Raw genomic sequence first — 10,804 nt, 5'->3', positions numbered from 1 at the left:
AACCAGATTTGACGACCAGAATGCACTTAATTATAATTCCGATATTTATGTACTTTCTCATTTCATATCAATGAGAAATAATAGTTCTCAGAATGGGCAAGCGCCTGTAAACCTGCCTGTGACTTCTTATTATTGACGAACGTTGTGAAAGTTGTAACTCCAGAAAGAACTACCCGAATAAATCCAACTGTGCAGACTGAATACAACAACACTCGAACATTGTAGCACTACGGATGGAGACAGAGTTGCATGCACGCTGGCCATTAACCCCGAACATTGCGCAGAGTCATGTTCGTATAATACATTTAGGGTAAGTTTCTTGATACATGCATAGGCAGAGAAATTGGGGGAAGAAATACTATACACATTTGAGACAACCAATAAAATATTCAGTTCGTATATGAATTTCAACGTGACACCCGAGCTGTATTATTTGCCAAACGTCCATCAAGGCAAATATGCAGGTACTCCGTCTTCAGGCCACGAGTGGCGTACCGGGACCATCCGACCGCCGTGTCATCCTCAGTGGAGGATGCGGATATCAGGGGCGTGGGGTGAGCACACCGCTCTTTCGGTCGTTATGATGGTATTCTTGACCGAAGCCGCTACCATTCAGTCGAGTAGCTCCTCAATTGGCATCACGAGGCTGAGTGCACCCCGGAAAATGGCAACAGCGCATGGCGGCCTGGATGGTCACCCATCCAAGTGCCGACAACGCCCAACAGCGCTTAACTTCGGTGATCTCACGGGAACCGGTATATCCACTGTGGCAAGGCCGTTGCCTCCAAATATGCACGTAAGAAGTTAAAATTGATAGGAAACCTATCACAGTAATCAATAACATCTGGATGAGGTGGCGCCATTAACTTACATAACACTCATACCTGCGGGCATCGTAAGACCTAACAATAGACAGCCGCGCTTCAAACTCCGGGGCCCGAGTGCTATTAGTGCATTCCACTCGCTTTCGTGAGAGCGCCCTCCAGACATCCACATTTCGGTTTTCCATGATTTCCCCAAATCGCTGCAGCCAAAGGCCGGGATGGTTCCTTGAAACGGGCACGGCCGATTGTTTTCAACATCGTTTCGCAACCCGATCTTGTGCTTCGTCTCTAATGACTACGCAATCGACTAGAGGTTAAACTCTTATTTTCTTCCGTTTTATCCTTCCGAACTTCTATAAAGACCCAGATATCACGCAAGAGGCCCCATTCACTTATTTACTAAACTTTTCTTTTTAAGTTTAAATGTATGAAAGGCCTGTTTCACTATTGTAGTTTATGGTGATAAAAATGCCATCATCTCTGTTGCAAAGCAATGAGACAGGATAACACCAGACACTCTGTTGTCGATCTTTATTCTACCTCCCATATTATTTAGTTCACCGTTGTATCACGGAGCAAACGAAGGGGGGAAAGGGCCGCTTTTTTGAGCCGTGACGATTTCTTTTATTGCAGTGCTTCCTAACCTTGGGGGGAGGGGGTAAAACTAAATTTCTTGTTATGAACCTAAATTATGTTTAAAAGATAGTTACTATTATCTCTACTTCGAAAGACTGTAATACTCATTACATAAGTTACCAATAATTAACCAGTGACACACTGCTGCGGAAGTTACAGTTCCAGAAACGAATGTGTGAACATCATCTTCTTCACATAGTCCACTCAAAACACACATGCTTTGTACTTTGCATCATGGATCTATGGTAGTAAAATTGACACATATACTTCTCATGTGTTTTAATATCTCATGAAAAAGCCTCCGCAAGTTGAAGGTAGTTCTCGCAATAGACCAGAAATTGCTTCATTATTCACTTCGCAAAAATAAATGAACTAACTGACAACACAACACAACAGTAACTATTGAAATAGCTGCTGCCCTGCTGTGGGTCCTACACATTATTATTTTTATTATTATTCTTATTATTATTAAAGAACTGACTGACTGAAATCTTCAAATTTCTGCCACTTCAGAAGTGAGGGGTCCCGGAATCAAGTGATTTACAAACTGTAGGTCTGGTGCAAGCATTTCATCTTGGCTGGACAAAGCAAGTATCGCTATGGAGAGGATTGGTGCTGAGGAAGCATGTTTTGCAAGACGTAACAATATGGATAGTTAGCTCCCTTTTACGAGCAGTAGTTTTAATTAGCACTCGCGATGGACTGAGAATTGCTTCATCATTCTATAAAGAAAAGGTTGTTAGAAATAAGCAGTCCGAACTGTGTCACTGACTCATAAGTTTGTGTTTCAATGAAACACCCGCAACAACTAAATATCTTTTATCATTTAAAAAATTTTAAAGGCAAAAGTGTAAATAAATGACTTTATTTTTAAAGCCTAGTTATGTCATAATGTTGATGATTGTGGAGGGAGGAAGTGGAGGGGTAGTGGGTTGACCGGTAGTATCTGATTTCACTAAGGGATTGTGGTCTCAGAAAGGTCGGGTGCCACTGCTTTATTGCCTTCTTGGACACGTCGTTCTCAAGTTGTCTACGAGCCTTGTTCCTACTGTCGGGATAATCAAATTCTCTGTCGTACTCATTTTACGTAATCAATAACAGCAAAAGCAGTGCTTCTTGGAACATTATTTGACTTAATAGAACACTATGTGTAGTGCTGTGCTGTCTTAACGATCACTTTTACCGTGTGGCGCGTTGATCACGAGCGCATTCTCATTTTGCCGAAGGCATCCAACGGTATGTACGCCATATATTAGTGTTCGAATGAAGTGTAGTCTGCGTGAAGCTAGGTGAGTTATTATTACAAGGTAAAATTTCTTGCAGCCAAATATTCAGATTGAGGCTCATCCCGTGGGCTTTTATTGTGTTGAATCCACAAAAAATCACTGATATTTTTCAGGCTTGTCAAAGCCCGGCGGAACAACTTAGGTGTTAAACAGTAAAAAAATTCTTCACTAGTCTACATCTACACCTACGCAAAAATCTTTAATTTACTAATTACCAGTGTCATTTTCTGCACAGAATCATTTTCTAAAGTTTATTCCATAAAGTTAGCGAGAAGTCTACCAGATTCAATTGGGAACTACTGCTGACATGTCATATAAAAGAACTTTTCAACTTCACTTACATATATTATATCACTGAGACGACTCAGACATAGAAAAATTATAGAAAAATACTTCAAGTTTCATTCACTTCTTGCTGTAGTACCGATCTCCGCCACTAGTAACGACAGAAAATTAAAAATCAAAATGGCAGGCGTCACAGGATATGCTGAATAAAGTGTGTCAAGAAACCGGCTTCAGATGGGACTTTTTCTGTATGACCAATGACAGTCACATTCAGCCAAAATGAAATTTAAAGTGGAAATTACAGTGAAAATGAATGTATGCGATGAAACTTGCAGGATTTTGCTTCAAGATGTCAGCTCTACTATCAATTTCCGTATAAGTAAAATTGTAAAGTCCTTTTAGATCACCCTGTACTGACACACATGCGTGACAGTGCTGGCTTGTACTCGCTTGACGTGTCACTGAATGTAACGAATAGGCATCTGAAGATGATTCTGTTCAAGAATAGAAACTGTAATGTAGTATAGACCCTACGTCCTACAAGATTTTCCAATGTGTGCGTTGTTTACTGGTAACGTATTGTTATACTCAAATGTCATGATATGCAATAAAACACAGACTGTTGTTATCTAGCCCACTTACAAGTCTTAAAATAGTTGCCGAAATATGGAGTACTTTTTGTACTTTGGTCACAGACCTCTCCCTGGATCCGTTCCAGCACTCCATGGGGTTGGCACGGAGGGAGATGATGTTCTGGTGAGACACTGGACGTGGATTCCAGAGTTCCCGTCCAGTCGTCCTGATTTAGATTTGCTGTGGTTTACTTAAAGCTCTAATGGCAAATTCCGGAATGGTTCCGTCGGAAAGGACACGAATGATTTAATTTCCATTCCTCTCCCAGTCCTTTCCTGTATTACGTTTCTAATGACCTCCGCGTCAACGGGACATTAAATCCTACGGGCCTGGTCACCTTTACCGGTAAGCGTCTTTGCAATAGGGAACAAGTAGGCTTCAATTTGTACGTCCGTTGCTAGTTGCGTGATATCTTCCTGAGACGGATGATGTATGGTCCAAGTCACGTGGATTGGTCAGTCCGGCTTCTGACTTTAATCCACTGGACGTATAACTTCAGTGTGTGATGCACACTTGCATGGAATTCTGAAGTTCAAAAGAACTATTTAATTTTACCAGGGTATCGCAAACACAGTCTTGTGTTTTTTTCCCAAATTCATTTAGGTTAAAGGTTTTCATTTACCTTTCACGAATGTTCAATGTGCCCTCCACCAAATTCAAGACCAGCGTCCAGATGGTAGCCAGACTCGACTTGTACTTTTACGAGAACGTCTAGAGCTACTGTATGTAGTGCTGTTGCTGTGCAGCGTCGTAGTTCGCCCAAAGGAGTTGGAGGGGAGACCGAGAGACGGAGTCTTTTATAAACTTCCATTAAAAAATGAAATTGCTGTATTGGCAGAAGAGCCAACACCGTGTTGCTAGAGGAGGCCGAAATGCACGCGTTTAATTACACGCAGACTGGCGTGAGGTCTGGAACAGTTAAGGGAATTTTTAGTAGCAAATAAAGTACGTAGTTGATGTAATACTTAACTTTAATCCATAATTGTAGAACATCGGTCTGACGGTACAGTAATATGAAGCTCAATATAAATTGGTAATGGCGCCTTGCTAGGTCGTAGCAAATGACGTAGCTGAAGGCTATGCTAACTATCGTTTCGGCAAATGAGAGCGTAATTTGTCAGTGAACCATTGCTATGAACGTCGGCTGTACAACTGGGGCGAGTGCTAGAAAGTCTCTCTAGACCTGCCGTGTGGTGGCGCTCGGTCTGCAATCACTGACTGTGGCGACAAGCGGTTCCGACGTATACTAATGGACCGCGGCCGATTTAAAGGCTACCACCTAGCAAGTGTGGTGTCTGGCAGTGACACCACAGAAATACCGTCAGATGAAGCAACCCTACAAGCCAACAGTGTCTGTACGTCCCTTTCGCTGTAGGAGATGCATGCTGGAATCACGGTACACAGTTGTAGCTCAATGCACCTGTTGAAACGCAGGAATCAAAACGCCTTTTCTTTCTGTGTTATCGAAAGCTCGACTCGATGTACATTAAGTATTCAACAAAATCGTCGTAGCCGAGATAATCTGAATCACTGGAACCACTTTGGTGCAAGATACAGGAATCAGTCCTTATCAATAACGAAGGCTTTATTAAAATAAAAGAAGCACAAATTTTTAAATATGTTCCTGTAAAATACAAAACTGAATAAAGGAAAAATGTTTAAAAAAAACTTCGCTAAGGCACGTCTTGTGCGTTGCGCTGGACTCCGAGATAAACCGGTTCGAATCCTAGTGGTGGATGAAACTTTAACTGCCAGTATTTGACCGGCAAGTGAAGGAAAGGAGTTTTCGTACGGTTCCTGATCACCCGTCTTTGCGCCAAAATCCCTAATAATTCCAAGGAGAGACACTCTTTCTCCTTTGCAAGACAGCGTACTGCAATGCTTTTCACCCATCTTTTATCTCTACTCCCTTTCAGACGACCCCAGCAGCCGCCTACACCCGGACCAGGCACCTACTTCCACTGTATCATACTTTTTTGTGAGGCTACTGCGTCTTCTGACGCCAGCAGCGGAGCGCAAGTCGCATTTCTCTGTCGCGACTTCCCTCTAGACAAAGATAAAAAATGGAGGTTGCATCGGCAATCGATAAGTCCCCAGCGCCGACACTCCGCACCGGAACCAATGCGGCTGTTTCTCCCGGCACGCCTCCACTTCGCTGGCCAAGTGCTTTACGAGGAAAATATCTCCTCAATTTCGTGTCAAAAGTTTTTCATCACAATGTAGTATTTCCCTCTGTGCACTGGCTCTGTAAATACATCGCAGAATCGTTCAGAGGTAACAAGATAATATCAGTTAGTAAGCCCGTTTTTGTCTCACGTTCTTCGCTGTGAGAGAAGAAAGGGAGTAAAATAATGGCAGTCTGAAAATCCGGAAACATCCGAATTGATCGTGCCACTTTATTTGGGGCTGTTCACTCTCGCTCGAATCAGTCGGATCCGACATGCTTAACAGTGTGAGTGACATTATTTCGTGGATAACAGTAACGTTGATACAGGGCCAGGTTCAGCCAAACGATGCTATTCGGACGTTAAAATAGGGGACCCCTTTATGCCTAGCAAGCACCTTTCCGCGACTTGACTGTACAGCCACGGGTTATGTAAGACACATTCCCTATAAAACGGGGACCCAAATCTATATCCGATGATCCGAAACGGCCATCGTAATAAAATACACTGGAGCTGTTGTTTTTCCCACCTGCTATTCGAGATTAGAAAGGTAGAGGCACAGTTTGAGAGTGGTTCGAAAGCCCTCTGCCAAGCACTTAAGTGAGAAATGTAGGGTAGTTACGTAAATGTACGGAATGGTAAACATATGGGAACACGACAGACAAAACATATTAACATGCCTAATGCAGTGTAAGAACACTGTTGGCATCCTAAACAACTTCCAGTCATCTCGGAATGCATAAATACAGGTCCTGTAATTTCGAGCGAATTTTATACCATTCTTCGTCCAAAATAGTGGCACGTTCAGGTAACGACGATGGAAGTAGGTAGCAATCACACAAACTTGTCTCCAAAGTAGACCACAAAGGGCGTGGTTATCAGGGCAGATGCGACAATTCATCCTTGAGCTCGCAAGACTAGCCCTGGAGGGTGCGAGCTCTGTCACCTAGGAACACAGCATCACCAGTGGGGAACAAACGTGTATGAACGCGATCAGTCGAAGTGGTCACCTTGCACAGTAACAATGGAGTCCATGGAATACCGCCACGTGGCTGCCGAAATCGTCAGCCGAACCCTTGCAACGTTTCACTCGTGCGACGTAAGCACGGCCAGAAGTTGGGAACAGTGTGAAACAAGACTCATGCCACAAAATGATGTGCTTCCATTGCTCCATAGTCCAGGTGTTATTACTTCAGCACCCATGTTTCCTATTACGGGTATTCGTATCACTGATGAATAGTTTTCGGATTCCAGCTCGCCCTGCTATTCACTGCTTATGGAGCTCGCTTCGTGTTGTTTAGGTGTTGCAGGGTTCGCGATATCGACATTCACTTCTGTAATGACTTCTTCATCTGTCGTTCTCTTATTTTTCGTCACAATCGTCTTCGACGGCCGTCCGTCACTATCACTCAACACATATTCTCGTCAGTGTTGTTACTTAGCGGATTTCGGTTTCCCCCTTTCCCTGTATGCAGTACAAACCTCTTGAAACGTCAAACACTTCGGCTATCTCGGTTACGGAAGCACGCACCATACTAGCACCAATAATTTGACCATGTTCTCTCGCAGTGCACTCAGTACCACACAGAACACTGTTCTGACCAACGACTGACGCTTCTAACGTATTGAGGTCATTACACAGGTGCCGTTCGTGGTCAAACACAACATCGTAACCCGCTTGGCTAGGATCAGCATTTATGCTCAGGCATGAATTTCTCGCGGTGTTTCCATATTTTTGTCCAAACCCTTGTGATTTAGATGTCTAACCATTTGCAACTCGGTTTATAAAATAAAGTTTGAAGATGATGTAACAGTAGTAGGGAGATGGTGGCATGACCCCAATTTTAATATCAAATTGATATGCAAATTAATTAAATTGATAAATTAATTACCCCCAACCACGCTCACCACCACACCCACTCCCACGCCTGGATGATGTCGTGTGTTTTTCTCAACCTGCACGTGGAAAACTGATGGGAAAGAAACTTGCGAAATTACTTAAATTGACTCAGAATAAATAAAATTACGGTAAAAGTACCTCAAAATGCGTGGAACGGAGGTGGGTTAGGGGTACCTGGACACTCCAAGACCGAGAAAAACTTATAAATTATGCTGTGGCTGCATTCGCTTTTAACCCTCCCCCTCCCCCTGTAAACTGCGTGGGTTTTCGTAACACATACTCCCACAAAGGCGACGTAAATATTACACAGAGGCGCCATAAAAATCAGGAAAAACATATGTATCCTAATCCGTAACCGTATTCTTACACACGCAGTAGAATGTATATATTACTGAATTACGGCCGGTTCTCACAAACAAAGTTATTCCTTAAGTATTAAGCAGAAGAATCAATGCGTTTATCAGGCTTAAGCCATTCCCTATAGTGGTGTGTAGGAGAGTGGACAGATGTCACATATATCACCTTGAATAGCGTGAGGGGGGATGTACTCGAGAGATGTGCTATTAGGACGAAATTGTTATACTATCCTACACATGAGCAAAACTACCTAACATCAGACCAGGACTTCTTTGTGCAAGACGAATGCTACCAGAGCTGTGGTGATGCTGCTGTAAACAGCAATAAGCGTGTTACACCTCTTTTGGCTACTGATCGTCGTGATTACTCTGTCGTAAGAAGCTGCTGCTTCTTCATGTCCATTTTCGTGCAGCAGGGTGTGGATGGTACCTCAATGTATCAGCTATCGAAAATATTCGTGTCGGTTTTCTTCGCTCTGTTTCCTAGTGAGACATAGCCACACCAATCATAACCGATGCTGCTACTACTACTAATGATATGCACGATTGACGCTGGACGTGTGATTGACGGTACGTACGTTTTCGACTTAAAAGACGTATAAAATCCATTAATTACCTAAGGGATACAACAGCAGTTCCCGGACTTCATTCCAGTTGGTTTATAAGCAGAACAAACAGTGGATATACACTGTCAATGCCATGCAAAGACACCAGAATAGTGTAGAAGGAAGTAGTTTTATCATTTTAAAGTTTGTCACCATAGTGACTGGGGTAAGAAACTTGCAGGGTGGTTATATGTCTGATGTCGGACAAATGTATTCTGCATTAGAGTATTAAGAGCATTGAACTACACACGACTAATACTTCACAAACGGTATGGCATTAACAATATAGTGTTTTTAGGTGCAGAACCGTGTAGCTGTCGGAGTGTGTGTTTATGCTCTAGGATCATTTCTCTCATGGTGGCACGTTCCTGGTACTGACTCCATCTTCACAATTGATAGCATGGTTGATTTATGTGAAATGTTTCAGACTCCATCCGTCTGGAGCCCCATCATGAACAAACCACACGTTTTCTCCTAACGATCTATTATATCACCGCAACACTCTCATGTCTATTATGCACCGATAAGAGGAGCTAACCCCTTAACAGACATGCATCTGGAGAGATATTGTTATTTTGGGTAAGTGCCATGGGTAAGATTGGTGTGCAGCGACGATTGGTTAAGGAAAATGTGGGAGGGATCTGTCAATCTCTGCCTTTATCAAAAAAATGGTTCAAATGGCTCTGAGCACTATGGACTTAACATCTGTGGTCATCAGTCCCCTAGAACTTAGAACTACTTAAACCTAACTAACCTAAGGACATCACACACATCCATGCCCGAGGCAGGATTCGAACCTGCGACCGTAGAGGTCACGCGGTTCCAGACTGAAGCGCCTAGAACCGCACGGCCACACCGGCCGGCTCTGCCTTTATCCTACGAATGCCAGAATACTCTGTCATGCCCATCCACACAGGGAAAGATGGCCAGTCATAATGGTAAATTCTGCATTGTAATTGATGCGCTGGAAATATGTAGATAACGTAATTGCATCAGTATAGGATGCTGTCTGGTATACTTTGGTGAATATGGTTGGATGGAAGTACTGCACAGTAATCTATATGCATTCAAAATCTAGTAAATGGTAATAGGACAGCAACCAGCCACAAATTTACTTTCAGTTCCTTTATTCAAAGGCTACCGTTACCGGTTTACCTGTTTACACCGTCTGAGGATGAATCACAACGATTCGAAACCGGTAACGGTAGCCTTTGAATAAAGGAACTGAAAGTAAATTTGTGGCTGGTTGCTGTCCTAATACCATCAACATTTGTCTTCAAACATCAGGCACAGTCTCCATCATGTCATCATATGACAAAATTGCATTGTAGTAAATGGTACTTGCAAAGTAGTGGAGGGGTGATTTAGCAATGATGCAGAAATTGGGAAGTATTCTGCTGTGTCATTGGCTGACATTGAAATTACTGAACGACTGGTAAAATTGCTAAAATTGATCATGCTAGCAACTGCGGTGTGTATTAGCGAGCATCACACCATATCAGCAATGCATTTCTCATCCCATCTGTCCACTGGTACGCTGTTGATTACTGAATCAAGATTGACTGACGCCACGTGGTTGAGATGGAGAGAGCTTTGGCGGAACACTGGATATCTGCTACTTGCCACTGTGGAACATGGGATTAGTAGAGGTCAGTTGTTTGGAAGCGTCCATCAATGCTGCAGGCTCGTTCTATTTCTGTGTGCTGTGATGCTCTCCACATGTTTTTTTGTATTTTTTTTACCAATAGGATAACAGTACCTCTTTTTATTTCTACTGCCTCGTGCATGTTGTGAACGGCACCTTCCAGCGATTATCAACACTGGAACAGTAATAATCTACATGACTGCAAAATGAGCAAACAATTCTCTTCAAAATGGAATACCGAGACATTCGTTACCCCATCAGTGTGGAAGATGAGATTAACTCTATAGGTCAGAACCTCTCGATAGCTGTTGTAAATGCTCCAAAATTCCACAGCTTTTTCCAGTTTCCATATGTTGCAATGTCTTTCACATTTTTGTCAATGAAAAAAAAAACATTGCCTCTTTGTTTTATTTCTTCTGACCTGTATGCTATGGGAGCTGCATAGATTACAACATACAATGTTAAGCTT

At 42.8% G+C, this 10,804-nt stretch overlaps 1 pseudogene; it reads right to left on the bottom strand.

Moving 5' to 3' along the window:
• Positions 1 to 665: 665 nt before the first annotated feature.
• LOC126250543 (5S ribosomal RNA) lies at positions 666 to 783 on the bottom strand (annotated as a pseudogene).
• Positions 784 to 10,804: the final 10,021 nt, after the last annotated feature.

The sequence above is a fragment of the Schistocerca nitens genome, chromosome 3, assembly GCF_023898315.1.
Source record: "Schistocerca nitens isolate TAMUIC-IGC-003100 chromosome 3, iqSchNite1.1, whole genome shotgun sequence".
NCBI lineage: Eukaryota > Metazoa > Arthropoda > Insecta > Orthoptera > Acrididae > Schistocerca > Schistocerca nitens.
The sequence above is the reverse complement of the archived record's forward strand: the minus strand, read 5'-3'. Positions and strand labels throughout refer to the sequence as shown.